General features: G+C 43.6%; 1 long non-coding RNA gene across 3 annotated transcripts in view; it reads right to left on the minus strand.

The window, feature by feature from the left end:
• LOC310848262 overlaps window positions 1-22,439 on the minus strand; it is a 36,762-nt gene that overhangs the window by 8,090 nt on the left and 6,233 nt on the right. For 2 of the 3 annotated variants that reach the window (XR_014566242.1, XR_014566244.1), the window contains exon 2: window positions 17,601-17,776. The exons of the other annotated variant lie outside the window; for it this stretch is intronic. This is a non-coding gene — a long non-coding RNA (uncharacterized lncRNA). The remainder of the gene's footprint in view (window positions 1-17,600; window positions 17,777-22,439) is intronic. 3 annotated transcript variants of the gene reach the window in all.

Below are 22,439 nucleotides of genomic sequence, written 5' to 3' on the forward strand. Positions count from 1 at the left end.
TCTTGGATGCCATCTAGTCTAAGCCTACAATCCAGGATGCAGCTCCAGTATGCCTGACAGATGACTGCCCAGCCTCTGCCTCCAGGGAAGGAGAGTGTATCAGCTCCCAAGATGGTCTGTTTCGCTGTGAACGGCTCTTGCTGTTAGAAAGAAACACTTGCCTAATGTTTACCCTAAATCTGCATCCCCACAATTTCTACTCATTTGTTCTAGTCCTGCCGCTGGGGCCACAGAAAAGGGGTTTGCTGCATTTTCTATGTGACTGAAAGCCCTTTCCATATCATACTTCCCCTTAATCTCTTGCCTAGGCAGTTTCTTCCCCATCTGAGCGCTTGCGGTGGAAACCAATGCTTATACAGTTTTGCATACATTGAAAGGGTGCACTTTTTTTCTGGAGCAGAGATTAATCTCTGTGTGACACATAAGAAACAGATCTTAGCAGATGGATCTTCCACATCTATTAAATTCCTTCCAGTTTAGATTTTGAGCAGCATGCGGATGATCTCTCCAGGACACACACGGAAAACTGCCTTCAGCAGGGAAAAGGTAAAGGTAAAGGTACCCCTGCCCGTACGGGCCAGTCTTGACAGACTCTGGGGTTGTGCGCCCATCTCACTTAAGAGGCCAGGGGCCAGCGCTGTCCGGAGACACTTCCGGGTCACGTGGCCAGGGTGACATCGCTGCTCTGGCGAGCCAGAGCCGCACACGGAAACGCCGTTTACCTTCCCGCTGGTAAGCGGTCCCTATTTATCTACTTGCACCCGGAGGTGCTTTCGAACTGCTAGGTTGGCAGGCTAGGTTTCAGCAGGGAAGGACAGGTCAATTGAGCCAGGCATCTTGGGCCCAAACCCATTAAGAAAATCCTGGTTTCCATTTGAATAGAGGAAGGCATTCAACAGAAGGAAGAGACTTCGGTGTTTCCAAAAGGTTTAGGGCCAGGGTGTTAGTTTCAAGGATTCTGCTAACGAGGAGGCTTATTTGAACTTGGCACCAGCATGGATCAAAAGCAAGGAAACAAGCTCTAAGCAGCCGGATGAGAGGCCACTGGAGGATTTGGGCCTGGCAGATTTATGGAAACTTTAGTTCAGCGTGGATCAGTTCTGCTGTCTCCAGGGCTCCTATAGCAGCAATCAATGAAAAGACTACCCGCTCTGGCAGATGTCTGCCTGCTTAAAAAATGTTTTTACATTGAGACTAAGTAAACATATATAGAGGACTCCAGTGGGTTTCTCGCTCACTAGCAACTACAGGATTCAGAGCCCTATACTTGTGGAAGGAATCAAAAGAATAATCTGATTTACTGTGTTATGGAAACAGTGACAATCCCTGCATGAAAATAAAAGGAAAAACATCTGGAAGGAAAGAGAGGAAGGCAGGGGAGAGCATCATTACTGCTATAGTTCTTTAGTAATACTCAGGCAGATTTACACTGAGGGCGGGAAGTGGGGGCACTCTTGCCATCCTGTTTTCTATGTATGTAACAGCTTGCCACAGTACCTCATCATGAGCAAACGTGGCAGAGGTGAGAGCCATTTCTGTCTCTGTGATGGATACTCGGTTTGTAAAAATAATTAGAAAAGTAGATGGAATTATCTATGTAACTAAACATTCCCCTTGCCTCCCTCTTCCAGCCTGACCAGATGTAAACATGGATGAGCTAGGTGTGGATCACCGCCATGGCAGATTGGGGGGCATACTTCGATGTTTATTGTGGCTGCAAAAGAGGGAGCAAGGATGCAGAACAGCTTAGAGTGCAACAGTATTGGGAGAGACGTAGCAAGAGGTCTATAGCAGGGGTGGAGAACCGTTTTAGCCTGTCCGGTCAGACCTTTAGATCACTCATCCCTGGTGGGCCACTTTGACAGGTGGGCAAGGCTACCCAGCTGTCAATCACCTTCTGTGCCTACCTGTGAAGCAGGCCTTGCCTAGGCCTAGTTTCCACAACTGCCAGCACAAAAATGTCTTAAAGCAACCTACAAAATATTTTAGAATACTAAAAAAGCTTGTTAACCATTGAAAAAAAACCAGATGCATAGGGTTTTACTCAAGAGTATATCTATTGAAATTAATGGACCTAACTTAGTCATGTTGATTAACTGCAATGGGTCTATTCTGAATAAAACTTAAACTAGACTTGCCATACGTCAGGAAAATCCCTGACATGCCCTGGTTTTCGGGTGTAAAAATGGCGGCAGGGGGAATTTTGCCAAAATGTCGGTGAAAACTCGGATGTATGGCAACGCGATGGAAAAAGCAGCAGAAACAGCTGCTTTTGGTTGTTTCCTTAAAAAAAGCTGAACAATTTTGTGGGTGTCAGGAATTTCACTTTTTGAAATATGGCAACCCTAATTAAACGCACAGGGGTGTGTATGTGAAGGACATTTCTAAAGGTTTTCATCCAACAAGAAGAATGTAAATAGGCCATAAATAATACTGCAGTATGATTTGAGTTAAGAACCAAAAGCCTGGTCAGTTTCAGGTTAAGAATGGACCTCCAGAACGAATTAAGTTCTTAACCCGAGGTACCACTGTATCACTAACACCCAGCAATGTGGGTACTTAGAGAGATAAGCAGACAGACATCCAGACGGATAGCTACATGCATGAAACAGGAAGTGAATTAACAATAGAGAAGCCAATTTGTATTTTTGACTACCCTTGCCATTCCGCATATGTTTATGTTTGCATGATAGCTTTGCCTCCATCTAAATCAAATATTTGCAAATAGGGTAGGGGCCTTAAGGGTTCCAAGATAACCCATGTGTAACCAAAATGTATGAGCTTACATGCAAATGTTGTATAAGTAGCATATGTTTTACATAATGGCAAGAGCATGGGTTGACCAATCTGAAGGCATTCATTTTCATATGTTGCTCTTTAAATTGCAGACAACCTGCCGTGACTCTTCGAGATGCCCGTGGGCCTGTTATTTAGGCTTGCTGCCGTTGCAAGCAGATCCTTCCCCAAATATATTCTAAAAGCATTTATTATACTCTTCCAAGGCTCTTGACATTTTAAAGTTATTCAGGGCCCGAATGCTAGAGAGCACATCTTACTTATTTCAAAGGAAAATACTACCAAGTAAGTTTAGAATTGCAGACTAGAACTTTGTGCCTAAATGCATACATTCCCTGATCCATTGGATCCCTGATCCATTGGATCCATTGGCCCAGAGACACTATGAGCTTATTCGCCCCAGCATGTTGGGCTTCGGGTGGAAGTAGGGTGAAGCCAGACCTCTGCTCCCTCTCTTGAATGGTTCATATTGTAATGGTCTTTGGCCAATAGAATAGTGTTTTGTTTTTACGAAAGAAGCTCCACGCACAAAGCACTGTCTCATGATTTGGAGAAGGGAGCCATCTGAGCAGCACCTGACATTTGGGCACCTGCTCAAAAAGTCTGATGTCCAGATAGGAATGACATGCACAAAAGTCAGATGTCATGTGTATAGTGCACCTCAAAGGATCAAGCGGATACACTTGCAAGGGGGTGGGTGGGAATATCTGTCAGTTTCTCATTTTTTTAAATTCAGTTTTCAATGTTTCCACAGCAATTTGAAATTTCTTCTCATTTCTTAATCCTCATGAAAATTCGTCAACATTTTAGTTTGCTTTTCTCCATTTTAGTGTGGTTTTTTTTATATACAGTTTTGAGTAATATGAATATTTTACAAGCAGTTTTCTCTATTATAATGCATTTTGAATGTAATCTTCACTGATGACCATTTTTATGAACTCTCCCTTCCACAGTATATGCATTTTTGGTCATACTGTTTGGTTGGAGAACTATATTGCAGAATTCGGAGAAATGAAAATTTCAAAGAATAGCTGGGTTTGCGTTTGCCTATTGGTTTGAGATGTCTGAATTAGGTAGTTCTCATTAAAATGCAAGCAAAATAAAATTTCTCCTCCATCCCTACCTGCAAGTAAGATACCCTGAGCTAGTTTAAACATATTCACCGGTCCACACCTAAGGGCTTGGCCACACTTATGACCCATGCATGAGAAGTAGCAGTTCTTCTGCAGAATCTTCCACACAAGTTGATCCAATTGTGTACAATGTTAGTGTACACTAGCACCAATTACCTCTGAAGGACAATCATATGCAACTGCTTCCTCATTATCAACATCATAAAGTGCTTAAGCGTCCTAGAGACTTGTACAAAGATTTAAAAACAAATCAGCCCTTCACTGCAGGCTTACAATCTAATAGACATGATACACAAGGAAAATGGCATGAAGAGGGAACAGGAAAAGATGCACACTGAGCCCCCAGTTTTTCAACTGTTGAATGACCAGGTGGAACTTGCATTGAACAAAATAGACACACAAAAAGTCTTTTTTTTTTAGCTCCCTCTTGAATCATGCAGAGGACATGGTGAGAATCCAAAGACTGTGGCAAAGGGCAAAGCCTAGGCAAATGGCATTCAAGGCCATGCTGGGCAAGAAGACTTTATAAAGGTTTGATAAAAGAATATCCAGGTTTTCCATACCGGCTGCTGTCTTTGCATGTGAATTGGTCCCCCTGAACCACCGCAATCTCCTGGATGACTGTGGAGGAGATGATGGGGTGTGGAATCCATGAGGTTATTATCAATACCCCCAGAACAGGCCAGTTCTCAAAAAGCATAAGAAAATAGTCCTCAAGGCCTCTGCGCACAATATCGTTTCCTTAACCATGAACACATTTGCCAGAAAGGAAAATCATGTCCCAACGTGGGAAGGCCATGTGAATGTCAGTGAGTCAGCCAGATGGCCAAATGTATTTTAGGAGAGTCAGTATTCACTTGGGCTTACTGCAGTCTTTCTGGCTTGCTATACTAATGTTGAGGGGGAAACCAACATGTCTGAAGCAAACCCTTCCTTGGGAGTGTTTTGTGGTGACTGAGATGGGTACTCAGGGTTAAAAATGTGCTTTTTGCAAAAAAGAATTCTGAGGGTGAAGTCTATTCTTATTTCGCTTGGCTGACAGGGTCACAATACTTTAGCGTCTGTGGAAATTCATTTCCTGTGGGTAGAGAACTCCTTTAAACAAAAAACAAAAAAACACAACCCATGGAGTGTTAAACCCACATGAGGTTCATCTAGGTAGCCACAACCAGTATAACACAGTTTCTCCCTATTTTCTTTTCTAGTTGTGTCTCAGATATAGCCTCATGAGCCCAAGGCACTAGGTAAGCAGAGAGCCTCTCTTTCTGTTCTTATTACACAATACAAGTTCAGTGGGCCATAAAGTCTCCGCCATTCACACTTTAATAATAGATGATCCTCTCTTCTTTCTCCCCCATCCCTTGCTTTGCATGTGTAACCAAGCTGTGGTCAGATAATGCAGCTGGCCCTTTGTTTGACACATTTGGGGAAGAATGACCTCGGGGACGGGATGGAGCTGTGTGCAAAGCTCTGTTACTTTCAAGTGCATTTCAGATACGCGAGGATTAGAGTTGCCAACTGACCTGGTTTTGTAAGGCAGAACAAAATGAAATGGAAATTATGTCCTGAATCAGAAAGCCACTTCTTTCAGGACCAGGAAAGTTATTGTGCTTATAAGGTGTATGCAGAAGAAGACGTGACATAGTGGCTGAATTCCTTAAAAACCCAAGGTTGTGGGTGCTACCAGCATCTGACTGGCAGCTGAACACTGTGTCACTTAAAGTTAGCTGTTAAATTATGGCTGCCGAGACCATTTAACACTGGTCTTGAAAGACCTACATTGGCTCCCAGTACGTTTCCGAGCACAATTCAAAGTGTTGGTGCTGACCTTTAAAGCCCTAAACGGCCTCGGTCCAGTATACCTGAAGGAGCGTCTCCACCCCCATCATTCTGCCCGGACGCTGAGGTCCAGCGCCGAGGGCCTTCTGGCGGTTCCCTCATTGCAAGAAGCAAAGCTACAGGGAACCAGGCAGAGGGCCTTCTCGGTAGTGGCGCCCGCCCTGTGGAACGCCCTTCCAGCAGATATCAAAGCGATAAACAACTACCTGACATTCAGAAGACATCTTAAGGCAGCCCTGTTCAGGGAAGTTTTTAACGTGTGATATTTTACTGTATTTTTGGTTTCTATGGAAGCCGCCCAGAGTAAATAAATTATTATTATTATTATTATTATTATTATTATTATTATTATTATTATTTTGGATCTCTGCCATTTCCGCAAGACATGGGAGGCTGCACGGGACACACATCCTCTTTCCATGCTTTAAGAAGGCTTGCTTATCCGTTGCACATCACACATTACACTGGTCAAAAGTAATAAAAAGAGTATGCACATTTTGATTTATGCAGTTCAGGTTTTCTGTACACAGACTCTTCCCTCATTTAATAATTGTATGAGTGTAGAGCTCATCAATTTGTGTACACAGACTACAGACCAAGGCTTCCCAAACTTGGGTCTCCAGTTCCCATCATCTAAAATTCTACATCATCCCTGACCACTGGTCCTGCTAGCTAGGGATGATGGGAGTTGTAGTCCAACAGCAGCTGGAGACCCAAGTTTGGGGGACTCTGCTGCAGATTCACTGAATGTACCTGACTCTGGGATCAACATCTGGAGAAGGTCATCACTTTCATTCTCGCCTTGTGACCAGCCAATTATCTTGCTGGAAACTAGACTAGATAGCTATCGGTCTGATCCAGTAAGGCATGACCAAATAACTTGATCTGCATTCAATAGCACCATAGGCACTTATTCAGTCTAAATAGGCTTTAGGCACCTAAGCCTGCTAGCTGACCAAAATTGTTAGCAAACACCCAGGTTAGCTGTTGGAAGAAATGTCTTAGCATGGAGTTTTCAGTTGCTTCTAAGCAAGAACAAGATGAGTAGAAATGGTAAGAGGCCAGGGAAAATAGCTGCCGCCGCATCCACTCAATTCTATTTGCACTTGAGAAAGTGGCTGTCGCTTTCTGCATTGTAGAAAATGCTCCCCAAAGAGTCTTCCACCCATAAGGTCTAGACAGAAATCTTTCTTGAGCTCCTTGCCCTTTGTCATTCTAACCCCCGGAGCTTCAACGTGCAATGAAAGCTATTAGGTGAAAATGGAAGAGTACAAAGTGCAGCCTTCCACTGCCCACCCGCTGCTGTTTGCGCTGCTTTTGGGAAAAAATACCCAGGCATCTTATCATTGGATATCAGAGAAAGGGTTAGTGCTGCTCCCCCTCCCACCCACCCCCTTGCCCCCGCCCTGCCCGTTCTCCTGGGACATGGCATATGGCGATGTGCAGAAATCATTGCACTGGAAGAATCTGCATACTGAATGCATCAAGAAGCAAAGTTAATGAGAGAGACCGCAGCTATAGACTGAAGCACTTGTGGGGGTGGGGGGGGGAGATTGCTTAATAACAATAATGTGAACATTACCAACATTCTTTTCAGGAGCTGCCATATTTTAAAGACTGGAATATGTGCTTAGATATCAGCATGTTGTTTTCCAGTGATATGCTTGGATTCAGAGGAGCAGCAAAATCACCTGGTTTAAAATCATTTCCTGTACGTAAAATAACAACCTGTTACGTCCTTTCGTTAGGCAAAGGTTTAAAACTCTGTCCAAACTGTCCGATTTTATAGATAGCCTGTGTGACTTCCAAGACAAGGCTAGGTGCAGATCATCCATTAGATCATCCCAATGCCTCACTTTCTCAAAACAATGTCCGACACCAAAGAAGGTACCCAGAATTATCCTCCACAACTGATTAAGGCAGCTGTTTGTGGGGTTTCACCTCAACCCACCATAATATTACTGTGGGTGCCCAAGCACCCATGGCCCCCTGGAGTTGGCTCCAACAGCCTTGTAGAGTTGGAAGGGACCCTACGGATCATCTCACCCAACCCCCTGCAATGCAGGAATATGCAGCTGTGCCATCAAACCTGCAACCCTGGCGTGATCAGCGCCATGCTCTAAGCAGCTGAGCTATCCGGGTTCTCATATGTGAGCACACCCACTACACTAGAAGCATCACAACGCAACCCTGAACAGCGATGAGTTGCAAGTGACAGAGGTGGGTCCATGTCGTTAAACGCAATCTGTAGCCATCATGTGTAAAGCGGAATGGGTTGCAAATTAAAATAGGTGCATGTATGGGAGCTTTTTCTTTTTCTTTTTATAATAATTTTTATTGGTTTTCCAACACAAATAAAAAACAAAACAACACACTCACATAAACAAACGAAAACATATAAACATGTATAATTTCAAAAGCCTTTTTTTCATAACCTTACTTCTCGGACTTCCCCTTACCTTATGGGAGATTTTTCACCTTCCTCCCTATTTTTCTCGCTCTCCCTCCCTCTCCTCAGCTGCCTTTCTCTCAGCTGAGCTATCTTTTGCTATGTGTCTTAGATTGAGGAAGAATGACCCTCCACCCATCCATTTTAAATCACACCTCCACCTCCACCCCAGTCCACACAATTCAAGGCACAATCCCACCACTATCACTTGTAGTTTGGCTGTGAATTCAGTGGAATTTTTCAGCAGAGCAGGAGCTCACTGTTAAACAGAACAAAATTTTAAAAAAACTAACTTGCATTTTAAAAAAGGAAGCCTTACTAAATTAATCACTGACCTAATTCTTTAATATCGTTCCCCCTCCCCATCTCCTTTGAAGAGCTGTGGAATTTTGGCACCTGAGCAGAAGAAGCTGATTGCGCTTCAGATACACAGACGCTGGCACCAAACTGTCCAGCCTGTGCACAAAAGGAACATGAAAAGGCAGGCACGTGCGCATTCCAAATATAGTTTCTCCCAGTAGGTTGGCATTGGAATTTAAAAGCTGTTGCTAGCAACAAGTCCTTCCCAAAGTGTGCGAGCAGCATGCCTGGAACGGCAAACAAGCCATGAGTACACTGGCAAGGGAAAAAATAAGAAGATGCTGAAGATGTGGGGAATATGAAGTCTTGGGGAGTGAGGGAGATAATGGCCATCTGTCAGGGCCCGGGGGGGGGGGGAGAGTGGTAGACATCCAGGAACTCCCCCACCCCACTCCAAAAAACCTTTACAACAGAAAACACAAGTTCACAAGGCATGGTGCTATACCAGCTGCACTGGCTCCCGGTGGAGTACAGGATCAGGTTTAAGGTGCTGGTTTTAACCTTTAAAGCCCTATACGACCTAGGACCCTCGTACCTACAGTACCGCCTCTCCTGGTATGTCCCACAGAGGAACTTACGGTCTTCAAACAAAAACTTCTTGAAGGTCCCAGGCCACAGAGAGGTTAGGTTGGCCTCAACTAGAGCCAGGGCTTTTTCGGCTGTGGCTCCGATCTGGTGGAACGCTCTGCCACAAGCAACTAGGGCCCTGCAGGACTTGACATTTTTCCGCAGGGCCTGCAAGACAGAGCTGTTCCACCAGGCCTTTGGCCAGGGCACAGCCTGACTCCCTCCTTTGGCAATCTTCACAGAACTCTAGCCCAATGGTTGCGATCAATCTGAATTAATTTTATAATGAAATGATTTTAGAATGTTGTATTAGTTATTGTTGTTAGCCGCCCTGAGCCCGGCTTCGGCTGGGGAGGGCGGGATATAAATAAAATTTTTTATTATTATTATTATTATTATTATTATTATTATTATTATTATCATGGCATGTTCTTCAAACCTAAGAGATGCTTCTGTGCTTTATATCAAACATCAATACATCTGTTCAAGGCTGATGTCCCCCTCTTTCTCAGCATCCCTCTCTGAATCTTTATTCAAATATCACCTTCCTGCAGCAGTAGCTGTTGTGATCATTCTCTGTGTGCTTGCTTTCGTTCGTAGGGTAGCTTGCGAACCTTGAATTTAGTTTAGTCTAAATTGTTGTTGTTTAGGAGCTGGATTCAATTGCAAGTTCAGGTTGCACACTTACAGCTGACTGTCTTGTGCAACACACCTGCTTCCCCAAAAGGTGGGGATAAACATAAAGTGATAAGGAAAGGGATGGGGAAAATGCACACTAGAAAGTGCACAATGACCCTTTGACACAACGTCGTCTAATTGCCTTGCAAACAAATCAGGATGAATGCCCAATGAACAGGTTGTCTGGAAGGGTTCTACAGTGCAGGGACAAAATAGCCATCACAGGCTAGTCTCATCTTGCTTTACAGTAGTCTGTTTCAGGGAATCTCAATGAATGTCTGCACTGCTCTGATGTGGATAAGTCCTCAACCATCACCATTCTGATATTCTCATTGCTTCTGCTGCCAAGGTAGGTTGATAGTAGGGATGAGTGAATCTGTCAGTTTTGGTTTTTCTCAGTTTCTCTCTCCCCCCAGTCTTCAGCTCAGCTCTCCACATCAATTTGCTTTTTTTAACGTTCTCGTGAAAATTCACCAGCATTTTAGTGCGAATTTCTCCTAATAGATACATTTTTCACAAAGCAATTTCCCATGTTATTTTCACTCATATATGCATTTATATGCACATGTTACCCTTTTTGTAGACTTTGCCTGGCTAGAGAAAAATTCCAAACAGTGCAAATTTCAAAGAATGGTTGTATTTTGGTTGGCATATTGTTTCTGAAAGTGTGGATTAGGTAGGTTTACCTTTAAATACAAACTGAATAAAATTTCTCTCCCATCACTAGTTGAGAATTTCAGCTGTGGAACAGAAATATGCCTCAACCACCACCTGTATACCCTTTTCTGCATAAAAATTAAGGGCCAACTGCATATGACATTAGTCAATTATATAAACAAATGTGCTTATCTTGGCTGCTTTTATTTTGGAGGGAAAACTCCCACAGGCCCCTGGCTGGAACATGCACCCCAGTCTTGATTCAGGTCCTAAGTCTGTTTTTTCCTGAAATATTCCCTAGCTGGTTGCTATTTGCTCCAGAAGGTGCTATTTAGACCAGACAGCACTTTCAGAGTTAAAAAAGCAGCAGCAGCCAGAAGAGAGTGATTTTCAGCAGATAACCAGTACAGGGCTCTGTTCCAATTTTAGTTTTAGTTTATTTAGTTTTTATCTGATTTCAATGTCTTTTGTGTTTTAAATGTGTAAACCACACTGAGACACTAGAGCTCAAAAATGTTGCTAAGGTTGTATACAAACTCCTCTTTGCTCTCACTGCTGGTTTGGGAAGTGCCGTGCACATTTTAGCTACAATCCGTATTTATCCTGTCATTTCTTATGAGATGCTGCATTTTGGTGCCCTTTTCACCAAACCAGCTTTGATCCGAATTGAGGAAAAGAACAACCTAGCTGTATTTTAAGCTGGCAACGTGTACACAGCCCAATATATTTAATCAATAATCAATAATCCAGATCAAAAGTGCACTGCAGATTGGGGCCCCGCAGCTACCTTTCCTCCAAAATAAATCCACCCAGATTATGCACGTTTGCTTAAAAATGTTGCGAATGTCATCTGCAAGTTTGGCCCAGACACTGAAAAATTCTCTGTGTTGACACTGAACTGTCATCTTCATTTTAAAAAAAGGGGAGGGTACCGATTGCTAGCACCTTCCCTAATGTCCTTCCACAGCACATGAGCTTGTGACATTTTCTGCACTCTTTTTTTATTATTTAGTCCATCTTATTGTTGCTCTGTTATCTTGAATTGCTTGGGAGAACACATTTCTTCTTCACTTGATCTCTGGGTGTCCTCCGGGCGTTGCTACTCTCGGAACATGTTTATTAACTTGAGTGGCATTTGTAAAATTGCAACCCCATTAACACAGCAAGTTATCCAATACACGAAGCTGCTCATCCATCGTTTAATTGGGACATGTCGCTCCCCTCCCAGATGTTCCCTTTCAGCAGATACTATTGTGCATCTCAAAAATTTGGATAATTATAGGCCCTATAAATGTAGTGCTGTAGATTGGCTGGCTTCAGCCAGCACCTCCTCTCTCTTTCTGTAATGGCTTCATTGTACAATAAATCACTCAATTCACAGTAGGAAGGAACTAATGTCAAACAGGAAACTTTAGAGTCACTTCCCACTATTGGCTTAGTAGTAGAAGCTAGTAGTAGAAGCACTTATGATAGTCCAGCATAGCAACATTTAGCCTGTTTTAGCCTGTATTCCCAACAACACACACACCAATCTTCAATAGAAATAATATCTGAAATATATTGACTAAATAGTGGATTTATAGTGTTATTAATCTACTTTTTTAAACCTGTCAGGAATGCCACAAGATGACAGTTTCTGGCAAAAAAGAAAAGAAAAGCGTCCCTTAGTTTATTTATTATTTATTTCATAAAATGTATACGCTACTTGACTGTGGGGTGGGGAAACCTCTAAATGGTTTACAAAGAGAATAAAATAATCACTGAAAACAGCTAAAAACAACTATTTAAAACTTTAAAAAATAAATTAAAACCAGCAATAAACAGATTCAAAACACATATCTACATTCTACATGGCCGAGTAGGCTTTTCCAAACAAAAACATTTTCAGCAGGGCCCAAAAAGAGTACAGTGAAAGTGCCTGCCTGGTGTCAAGTGGCAGGAAGTTTCAAAGTGTAGGTGCTGCAATATTGAATGATCGATTTCTAACAGCTGTCTAATGCCAACAATAAAATACTGTACACATCGTTTCCCATTCCCTCGTACTGGCACGAAAGCCATCTGCTGCTGCCCTACCACAGAAGGCACAGCTGACCAGGGGTGAGGAATGTGCACATCCTTCCAGATGTTGCAAGACTCCATTCACTAATGGAAGCTGGAGTGACACTACATCTGGAGGACCCCAAGTTTCCCACCCCTGCGCTAAACTGTAGCAAAGGAGCGCAATCACCGTTGCACCAAGTGCATGAGCTCAATTAGGGCTGCCATACGTCCGGATTTTCTGAAAGGCGGTGCTGAAAAGCCATGTTTTGGGGGTCTTCCTATAAAAAGCTCAACAAATTTAGGGGTGTCCTGGTTTTTATTTTTTTAAATATAGCAACCCTATGTGCCTTGTCCTTTGCGCTAATGCTCTAGCACAGAAGTGCTGTTTAGACAGGACAGAGCTTCCTGGTCCTTCACTGTTGCGTGGCTTTCTGCCTTTATTTGAGAAGGCCTTGCTATGCATTGTGCAACACATTTCAAAAACAAACAAGTCCCTACCAGCAATCTGAAATCGGCAAATAGGATAGGAAGGTTTAAGAAAGTGAAAAAAGGGGAGTTGGAAGATATGAGAGGGAACACAGAACTATTAGATTCCAGGTTAAGATTTCTGTCATGGAAGCAAGTGAGTCTCAAAGCAGGACATATGGTTCCAATTAAAATGCTAGTAGTATATTTTAAAACACTATCTAATCCTGTCTGAGGATTTTAGCAGTGACTAGTGGCTGTGCATGGATCAGATAGCGAACGAGGGATATGCACTGCTCCACAGTTTAGTCTTTGTGAGGCACTCCTGGAAAAGGTCGTACATATCCAATCCATTTGTAACCAGTGGGGAGGGGGTACACTAGACTCCATACCTAGTGGAAGACTTTCATCTTAAGTCTGGATGATATACACTTCAGCACACAAGGAGGGAGGGCACTCAGCCTCTCAAGGAGGGAGTCACATGGAGCTGAAACTGACTAGTCAGGCAAGGTCTGAAGAATTAACCTCAGCAGTGAGTTCAACCATATACTCTCAAGGCAAAGTATGAAAGCATGCAGCTGCAGGATTATACTGAGAAAAGGCTTCTCCACCCATGCACAGATGAGTTTTTAAAAATGATGTGGGCATGGCGGGGGGGGGGGAGATGTGCCTCTCAACATCAGTATTACAGGCACTCATTAAATGCATCCAACCTCATCCCAGACCAGATCATACCTTCCCCACTAATATAGTGTATGTCTTCAGAATTATATGTACAGGTATCTCCCCATTCATGTGTGGGTGGGTGGGTGTGGGGGTGTGGGGGTGTGGGTGACATTTCTGGGTACCGCGCATATACTGTTAGATGGGGAAAGCCTGCGCCCTTTCGTCTGCCAAACTCCACCACAAATGATCCCACCAAACCTCCTTTCTCAAACTCCAACTCTCCACAGGCCTCAGAGGTCGGTGTAAAGGCTCATGGGATTGCAGTTGCAAATCCTCCTGGGGTTGCTAGCTGTTTTCCCACTCTTTGGCAACATTTTTGCCGTTTCCCCACTCTTTTGTGGCCTTTTTTTTGCCCTTTTCACACATTTTTGCAGTTGAAATAGATTTATTTAATTATTTCCCACACGTGAGTTGGACGTGTATAAGCAGAGAAGCACCTATGCACAGAAGTATACCTTCTTTAATTACTGCTGGGGATTTAAGCTGAGATTTTAATATCTTTGCAAGATTTATTGACCCCTTAATGTGCATATGTGTTGCAATTTGAATGGATTCAATTCTGTGGCTTTGCTTAAGGGGCAGAAATGGTAGCAACTGACTGGGCAGGGCAGGAAGGGGTGGGGCAGGGCAGCTCCGCAGGCTTCCCAATGCTGGGGTTGCTTCTAGTTACCAAGATGGAGGCCTTGAGAAGGTTGGTGCAGTGCTGGTGCAGTGCTGGTGCAGTGGTGGAGCTGATCTAATGCTCCTGCCACTGCTCCAACACCGCACCTACCTCTTCTCATAACCACCAGTGACTCAAGCATTGGGAAGCCAGGAAAGCAGTGAAGTCCCACCCCACCCTACCCCATGACTGCTACCTGACAGAAGTCGTGGTTTATCATTAAATGAAATCTGAGCCAACAGAAGCTCATTGTCCCTTTCTGACATTTTCTCCCACTTCTAGTGGAACACTTTCATTCTGCAAGGGGGACACAAAGACCTCATCATCCACTCCCTGGGCCTCTGCTGAGCCAATATATGTAAATAACCCATACAACTCAATCTTTAAATTACCATTTAAAATTATTAAATGTAGCATGTTTACTAGCTAACGCAATTGTAAACCAGAATTGTTTGCTTTATAATCCTACGAGATCCAATTACTCATCTGATCGTCTTCTTCCAAAAGAAACTTCTCCATATCAATTAAGGTAACTAGATCCATGCTCATATCAGTATGAACGTTAGACTCTCCTATTAACACAGAATTTGCGTCGCAATATTCACATTGGGATATTCACAGGCTTCGTAAGTAATCTTCCAACGATCCCAAGGTAAGGGATTATGTGTAAGGGAATGCTAGGGTTTGGATAGCACCCCAATCTGTAAAGTTGTCATTAGCTGGGGAAAGGCATCTAATTTGAAAGCTGCAAAATGCTGCTGCTTGAGCCGTGATAAGCCCCAAGCAGAAATACTTCCTTTGCTGTGTTAGCGCTGTGGAGCCTACAACCAAATGAGAAGCATCTTGAATATAAACTGCCTGTCTGAAAAGGTCCAGATTCTAATCCAATGAAATAAATGCCATATTGTATTCATTCCTGCTGTAGTGCCTGCATATTCCTATACAGCTTTTTTTCGGGGGGGGGGGTGTCATTGGGCAAAGACCCTCAGTTCATGCTCTCTCCTTGTGACTCCCAGTCTTGCATTTATAAGCCCTGTTCTAGAATGAGCACACAGCTTTGCCACAAAAAGGACACTTCATAAATGAAATATTCATTTCAATAGGAATCAGACCAACCACAGAAGAAGTGATAGTAAAATAGTTTATGCTTCCGTTTTCGAATGTACTGTGGGTTCAAACAATTTCAGTTCAACTTTTTCCAGATCAGCCTCAAGCCACAGTGCTTTCAAACTGCGTGCAAGTCCCAAGTATTTCACAGATGAGGTGCCTTACAAGTGCCTTGGGATGCCTTACTTAACAGTAGCTAACTAAAAGGAAAATCAAATAAAGAAATACTAAGGTTGCTCATTGTAAGCTTTAATGATGGTTTTCCCTGAAAGGCATACATTTCAGAATGCTTTTGTTATACCCACATTTTACACACATAAGCCTCTGGGTTTTATTCCTTCTCAAGTCATACTCCCTGACCAACTCTATGGGTGCTACCAGCCTGGCGTTTATCAACCACATTCACATCATATATTTAAAACAACATGATACCACTTTAAACTCTCATGTGTGACAGCGCGACAGCACTTTTCCCCCTGGTGATGTTGGGCCCGCCCTCACTTAAACACAGTGCACCCACCTGACAGAACACCAATTCCATGAATTCCTACAAACTACCCAAGATAGTAGGGGGGCTTGTGTGAGGGACAACTTAATAATTTGGAGTCTCAGGCAGGATTTGATCAAATTAACAATAAAGATTTTATTAAACAAAGGAAGTTTATGACACAAGTGAGTAAAACATAGGATACTTCAGATTATAATGCTATTTCACTTCAGTTCTTTCTCAGTTGTTGCACAGCTGTTGCCATTTAATACTTTGGTTCTTAAATAAGGTGGTACTTCCTGTCAGTTACACATCCCTTAGACAACCCTACTCCTGAGGTACTCCAAGTAACAGACCCAAGGGATCTCCGCACCCCTCTTAACTGGTTTGGGAGTCTTTTCTTTTTGTAGAAAAATCTCTCCCCTCCTGACTGGAATGAGACCTAAGCAGACTGTTATCTTTTCAGATTCTTCTACTCCTGGCTCAGCCTCAGTCTCCCAGTTAATTCCTGGCTTATTACTCTTACAGGACACCACACATTGTCCTTCACACAAAGCTCAGAGACTCCTTTCTCTAGTTTGTGATATATTCCTCAGAGTGGATGTTTCTACCCAGAACCAACTCTCTCTCCTCTCACTCCCTATCTCCCAACCTGACTCCTAACCTATCTCCCTACCTCAGTCCCAACTACTATCCCAACCTAAAAAACTGTCTCTCCAAATCCTCTCCTTTTCAACCCCCTCTCCTGGAACCCTGGCCAATCAGAGGCTGCCATTCATTAACCATTTGCTGGCAGGGAAAAATAAAAATAAAACACTTGGGGACCCAACCTGTCCAGCAAAACAAACTTTTCCATCACATCATGGCTTCCCTCAAAGAATTCTGGGAGCTGTCGTTTGTTAAGGGTTCTGAGAGTAGACACCTATTCCCTTCCCAGAGCTACAATTCTCAGTTCCTCATGGAAAGGGCTTGGTTGTTACACCACTCTGGGAATCATAGCTCTGTGAGGGGAATAGGGGTATGCTAACAACTCTCACCACCTTAAAAAAACTATAGTTCCCAGGATTCCTTGGGGCATGACTGTGCTTTAAATGCAACATGCATACTCAGCCTATAAGTCTGCCCTAATGTGAAACAAAACCTTCCTACTTCCTTCGCTCGCTCTTTCGTACCTCTAACACTGAATGTCCTTTTGGCATCAGGTGTGCTGCAGAAATGAGAAAGAACTGGATGTGCCTTAAAAATATATTTTAAAACCCCTCATCATTCTCTGCCTAGGTGAGCTGGCTGTCCAAGGCAGGATTCTGCAACAGGCAGTACATTGGCTGTGCATGGAATCACTTTCCCTTCTGTCTTACCACATTTCCAGATGTTAAGTTACATTGTGCAATAAACACACGGATTTTGTTCATTTGTTGTGCATGAGCCAAACCTTCTTTCTCAAAGCGGGTGCTTCTGATTCAGCAACTCAACATTTCCCCCTAAATATTTTGACAGAAAATATGATGGTTCCTCTGGCCTCGCTCTTTAACTTTTTAAGCTGTCTCAGCGCCTGCATGTTCCCATCCTTAAGACCTTGATCCTATACACACTTACTTGGGAGTAAGCCCCAGAAACCTCCATGACGGGACTTACTTTTGAGTAGGCAAGTCTGGGAATTCTGCTGCTAGTCATAGAAGCTGAACAGCACTCACACAATGTTCCATACAAAAGAGCACAACTGAAAGACAAGATTGCACTCTTGAAGGGCACTGCTGCTGTTGGGATGGTTGCATTGTTTGAACGGCTACAGGCATCTTTAGTCCCAGAGACTGAAAGAGATAAATTAGACAAGGTCACACCTTTTATTGTGGCAATTTCTGCCTACAAGAGAACAAACAAAGAAATTGCAGCGTAGGAAATAACCCTGAAAGGGATGATGGAGGAGGACTGTCCTCAGTTAACAACCATTCTTCAGATCCAACAAGTGATAGCATCTTTGGAATTTCTCAAGGGCTTCATTAATGAGATGCCACCAATGTGGGCACACTGTTTTTCAGGCAGCCCATGGGCTTATCCACACCAGAGCTTGCTTCTGCATGCAAAGTCATGTGCTTTGAACTCCTCTGAACCAGGGCAGCCTGGTTGTCACGAGGAGCGGAAGACCTTCACGTAGGAAAAGAAAGGCTTGCTACAGTTATGTAACAGTGTCATTGTTGATCGGCCTGTAGGAAAAGATAAATCCTCATTTTTCCAATTATACTTCCAGCCCCATTTCTGCATCCATTTGCAAAATTTGCACACTTCTCCTAATATGTACATTATTGTATGCAATTGTTTAGTGCTTTTTTCTTTAAAAAATGCTTAGGGGTACTCTCATTTTGGCTTGAGAAAATCATCATTTTATAGCTCAAATCGGGGAAAATGAATACAGTAAATGGACAAAAGGCCACCATCGGAGGTAGCAACGGAACTGATGATTCCCTGTGCTAGAGAAGAAACTATTTTTTAAAAATAGTATCTTCTCCCATCAGATTCACAAAATGTTTAGGGGTATACATACCCCTGCGTCTCCCCAGAAAAAAAGCACTGCAATTGTTGCTGAATACAGGCATTTTTGCAACTAAATAAAAGCATCTTTCTGTATTCTTGTCACTAATGTATGCATTTTTGCATGCACATTTCACTAATAAACTCATCCTCATATGCATTCCTTGGCTGGAGAACAGCATTGCAAAGGTCAGAGAAGTGCAAATTCCAAAAAAAGAGGGTGCTGTTTTGATTTGCCAATTGTGATTTTGACAGGTAAAGCAAACAAATTTCTTTCCCATTCCTATCTGCCTGTGTGTGTGTATACTGTCAATTTTTTTAAAAAAGCATGATTTATTGGTCAAAGATGTCTGAAGCACACAAATATGGCTTAGCATGAAAACCACCAGGTTTGTCTAATTTGGGGTGCTCAGCGAGTTTCTCTGGTGCTTATCATGAAAGCATCGTTAGGGCTGACTGAAATAGCTCCACCCAAGCCTTGCCTGGATGAGTAGTGCTATTTGTTTCCTTCAGGTGACATTTTGGTAGTTTGCGCCTTCAAAGGGTACATGCTTCTGCAGCCTCTGTCAGGAAACTGCGTTGAGCATAAAAGCATAAGCTCTAGGCAGGGACCGTTTAGCCCTCACGCGCCTCGCAACCAAAAGACTCCGATATTCTCATCTCATTTCACAAATATCTGACTGTTTGTTCTCTCTCTCTCTCTCTCTCTCTCTCTCTCTCTCTCTCTCTCCAGGCATGTGAATGTGTTGAGAGATACTATCAAGAGGAAAGTGTGGTCAAATTATTTATAGCTATTGTGGTTTCCAAGATAGTATATGGTAACTGAATTATGTGAAACCAAGAAATGTTCTCCACTGAAGAATGCGTGTCAGATTCTGTTCTTCCCCCATGCTTCTCTTGAAAAAATATATAGACAAGGAACTAACTGACATGAATAAAAAGGAAAAACGTCTCCTCCTCCTTGGTTAGGTAAAATTATGATTTTAGGTTAATTGCCAGGGCAGAGTTTCAAACAAATATCAGTTCTCCAAAGCCTACATTTCCAGAATGTCTCAGTGACGTCTAGGCTGTCTTGGTTATGTCCACAGAATGGAAGATAGCAGGGTTGCCAGGGGCGTGCTCTAAGGGGAGCTGGCTTCAGGCACCAGGCCCATTGGCAGACTAACTCTATATTACAAAGGTGTCTGCAAACATGACATGAAGTCTGGCAACATCAACTCCGCTGTGTGGGAATCCCTTGCGGCAGTGCCTGGAGGTAGACAGTGACCAGAGGAGGAATGACTGCTGGGAGGAGCACAGAGAGAAGAAATGCCGTGGTGCACCTGTAGCAGCACAACAGGATGCCTTCATCTGCCCCAGCTGCAACAAAACATGTCTCTCCCATATCGGTCACTACAGCTACTGTAACTCTCCAATGGTTTGAATTTACCCTGAAGGCACACTCTCCTGTTGTCTCCCGAGGCTGATGGATGCCAACTGCTCTTCTGCAGTAAAACAGGCACATTTCTTTAAAGATTACTTAACTTTAAAAGGTAATATTAACAAGCGGAACTTGCATAGACTGTTACAGTGTGGAGTGCTTCTGTTCAGGGTTCTAGCTGGTAAGCCATACCCTGTTCCAGGAAATCCAGTCCAATCCTCTTTCTTTCTTGTTTCCCCATGTTTTTCTCCTCCATCTGTCAGCCAGCATTCCATGGCCACTGAGCATGATCATTCTCATTTCCAAAACATCACCTTCTTAGCTTGCACATGTTCTGGCTATTGCTGTACATAGTGGTTGCCATCTTTTAAAATTTCTTAGTTTGAATATAGCTTAAACTTAAGGTTTGCTAAGCAAGACACAACATTATGTTGGCATTGCAGCAATAGTATTCCAGCCAAAGGAAGTGGCCCCGGTGTAAATGCTTTAGGAACAGAGGGTCACACAAGGACTGAGGAACATCTAACAGTCCAAGCAATGCATTTAAACAGAAGTTACTTACAGGTCTCCCTGGTGAGTTCATGCCTGAAGATATGAAATTTCAATGGTTTGTCTTGGTTTAGAGTGATTTGAATACCGTGCACTCAGTTTGCCTCTGACAAGATTACATTTTGCTACACGTTATATAAAATATTTATAGCAAATGAGAAATGTAGACACCTTTTCTGTATATTAAAACCAGCATACCATGAGGGAAGCTGATTCAGTGCTATTTTTCTAGAAAAAGAGGTGCCGGAACTCAGTTCCGGAGAGTTCCAGCTGAAAAAAACCCTGGGTGTAGTGTTATGGGTAAGAGAATAAGGCTGTCATCCAAAGTCCCTTTGTGTGATGTAGGGGATGTTTCCATTGGGCAGAGGTATCCCTCTGCCCAGTTCTGCTGCCTCTGCCGGTGGCACCACAAAACATTCTGCTACCATGGAACTCCCCATTCTCCCTGCCAAAAACACAGGTGGACAACAACCCACAGAAAGCCCTGAAATGGAGCATTCTGGAGGCAGAGAGGGGCTGAAATGGCTTGGAACCTGCTGCATCCTGAGCCAGTACAGTGATTTTCCTGGCACCTCCTTCCACTCCAGCCAGTGAAAGGACTGCAGACTGCTGGGAGTATATCTCAAATTCAGGCATGAACTCATCAAGGGAACCTTAGGCAAGCCACCATCTCTACCACCTGCAATCTGTAATATGGAACTAATGGCCCCGGCTTACCTAACAATGTTTTCTTGAAAGCATCATTGAAATAATATTATATAAATCACTTAAGAGCACTCAGAAAAAGTGCTCTAGAAATATAACAAGTATCATCACTAGGCACAATGCAGCAAAGTAGTAAGCATTATTTGATGCCAAATTTATTTCATTTGGAGAGCTAACCATTTCTTAAACTGCCTGCTATTGAAAGCAAGGAAATTTCAAAAGGCTTCATATTGGCTGGCATATGTCTTACCGAATGAAGAGATTTTTGGCTCTGAAGCTTTACTCTTTGGATAATGTTCATGGTGGGGGAAATAGGGGGAATCTTGAGCAAGGACAGGCCTGAGTTTTCTGCTAGACAAAGAAGTTTTGTGGTTGTTGAGGGACCCTAGATTTGCTTACATTACCACAAATAAAAACCGTATTTGGGGATTCATCTAAGGCAGGGGTCGGCAAGGCTTACTGGGCATGGGCCGGATCACTTCCACGGAGATCCTTGCAGAAGCGATTTTCAGTGTCTGGGCATGCACAGACGCGATTTCCGGCGTCTGGGTTAAGCGACACTCATGGGCTGATTCTGGCCCATGGGCCTTAGGTTGCTGACCTCTGATCTAAGGATTCCCAATGGGCTCTTGTCCCACACATTATCACAAATTGATTCTGTCAATAATAACATCACCCTCTGTTAGAACAAGAGTAGCCCAGGCCCCAGAGGTCAAATGTGGCCCTTCAGTTCTCTGTGTGTGGCCCCCAGGAGTCAAGCTAAGTCATACCCCTCATTGTAAAGGTAAAGGTACCCCTGCCCGTACGGGCCAGTCTTGCCAGACTCTGGGGTTGTGCGCCCATCTCACTCAAGAGGCCAGGGGCCAGCGCTGTCCGAAGACACTTCCGGGTCACGTGGCCAGTGTGACATCGCTGCTCTGGCGAGCCAGAGCTGCACACGGAAACGCCGTTTACCTTCCCGCTAGAAAGCGGTCCCTATTTATCTACTTGCACCCGAGGGTGCTTTCGAACTGCTAGGTTGGCAGGCGCTGGGACCGAGCAATGGGAGCGCACCCCGCCGCGGGGATTCAAACCGCCGACCTTTCGATCGGCAAGCCCTAGGCGCTGAGGCTTTTACCCACAGCGCCACCACTCATGGGCTGATTCTGGCCCATGGGCCTTAGGTTGCTGACCTCTGATCTAAGGATTCCCAATGGGCTCTTGTCCCACACATTATCACAAATTGATTCTGTCAATAATAACATCACCCTCTGTTAGAACAAGAGTAGGGA

The sequence above is a fragment of the Podarcis gaigeae genome (assembly GCF_964106915.1).
Source record: "Podarcis gaigeae genome assembly, chromosome: 7".
Lineage (NCBI taxonomy): Eukaryota > Metazoa > Chordata > Lepidosauria > Squamata > Lacertidae > Podarcis > Podarcis gaigeae.